The 1644-nt window shown below is 45.9% G+C and overlaps 1 non-coding gene across 1 annotated transcript; it reads right to left on the bottom strand.

Annotated features, from left to right (window-relative positions):
- Window positions 1–683: 683 nt before the first annotated feature.
- On the bottom strand, window positions 684–821 carry LOC114812613. The gene has a single exon (XR_003760264.1). It is a non-coding gene; the product is annotated as a small nucleolar RNA SNORA7 (small nucleolar RNA).
- Between the last annotated feature and the right edge of the window lie 823 nt (window positions 822–1644).

Raw genomic sequence — 1644 nt, 5'->3', positions numbered from 1 at the left:
TCTTACTGTGTGCAGAGCACAGTACTAAGCGCTTGGAAAGTACAATTTGGCAACAGGTAGAAGCAATCCCTACCCAACAATGGGCTTATAAGATGACTTAATGGAGGAGTTTTCAACCTTCTTCATCATCAGTAGTATTTATTGGGAGCTTACATGTCCTTGGGAGAGTACAATATAACAGAGTAAATAAACTTCTTAAGAAATAATCCCCCACCTTCGTCCAGATTTCCCCCCAAAGTATATTCCCCTTTCCCCACCTATCTTATAAAGTCCTGGATCTTAATCCCTGCTCTACCAGCTGTTTGCTGTGTGACCTTGGGCAAGCCACTTAACTTCTCTGTGCCTCAATTTCCTCAACTGTAACATGGGGATTAAATACTTGTTCTTCCTCCTACTTAGACTATAAGCGCCATGTGAGTCAGAGATGACTCAACAGCATAAGACAAGACAAATCTACAGGTATTTAGTACTGTGTTTTGCACATAGTAAGCGCTCATTAAATAATAAATAAATATCAAAACCCATGGGCACATCTCTCCCAGAACACCCCACCTCCATCTGCAGTCGTTGTGGTAGTGTATCTATGGAGTTTTCTTGGTAAAAATGCAGAGGTGGTTTACCACTGCCTTCTTCCGCCCTTGACTCTCTCCTCTGCCGCTGCTGCTCAGAACAGGTGAGTTTTGACTTGCAGCAGATCGCCGTCCACTCGCTAGCCACTACCCATGCTAGGACTGGAATGGGTAGGCCTCTGCTTGACTCTCCCTCCCATAGCCGAGACTGGTAGAGCCCTGGAAACTCTCCAGGTGTGATCCTGAGAGGGGATGTAGATATGTACCCTATTTGAAAGCCTCTGAACTCAAACCTCAGTGCTGCTGGTTTCTCTTCCACCCTCCATTCAATGCCTTATGGAAGGTGCATCTCCTCCAAGGAGCCTTCCCTGACTAAGCTTTCTTTTCTTCTTCTCCCACTCCCTCTGCGTCACCTTGACTTCCTCCCTTTATTCATCCCCCCTCCCAGTCCCACGGCATTTTTGCAGCATGGCCTAATGGCAAGAGCACAGGCTTGGGAATCAAAGGACGCGGGTTCTAATCCCGCCTCCGCCATTTGTCAGCTGTGTGACCATGGGCAAGCCACTTCACTTCTCTATGCCTCAGTTACCTCATCTGTCAAATGGGGATTAAGACTGTGAGTCCCACACAGGACAACCTGATTACTTTGTATCTACCCCAGTGCTTAGAATAGTGCTTGGCACAGAGTAATACTGTAATTATTATTATTATTTATAATTAATGTTTGTCTCCTCCTCTGGACCGTAAACTCGTTGCGGGCAGGGAATGTGTCTGTTTACTGTTATAGTGTACTCTCCCAAGGACTTAGTACGGTGCTCTGCACACAGTAAACACTCAATAAATACGACTGAATGATGAGAAAGAGGAGCAAGGCCAAGGTGGCTGCCATTCTGAAACCCTCCTTAAAAGCCCTAACTGCCCACATCGTCAGAATGATTTGCTCTGCCATAGAAACCTCTGCTAAAACTACCCATTACTCAGCAGAGAATGGTCACATGGATTTTTTTCCTTCAGGTTTCTCTCTTTAGTTCGCGTCTCTGTTCAACGAGAACATGCGCTGGCAAGACTTTGCAAG

The sequence above is a fragment of the Ornithorhynchus anatinus genome, chromosome 5 (genome assembly GCF_004115215.2).
Source record: "Ornithorhynchus anatinus isolate Pmale09 chromosome 5, mOrnAna1.pri.v4, whole genome shotgun sequence".
Lineage (NCBI taxonomy): Eukaryota > Metazoa > Chordata > Mammalia > Monotremata > Ornithorhynchidae > Ornithorhynchus > Ornithorhynchus anatinus.
The sequence above is the reverse complement of the archived record's forward strand: the minus strand, read 5'-3'. Positions and strand labels throughout refer to the sequence as shown.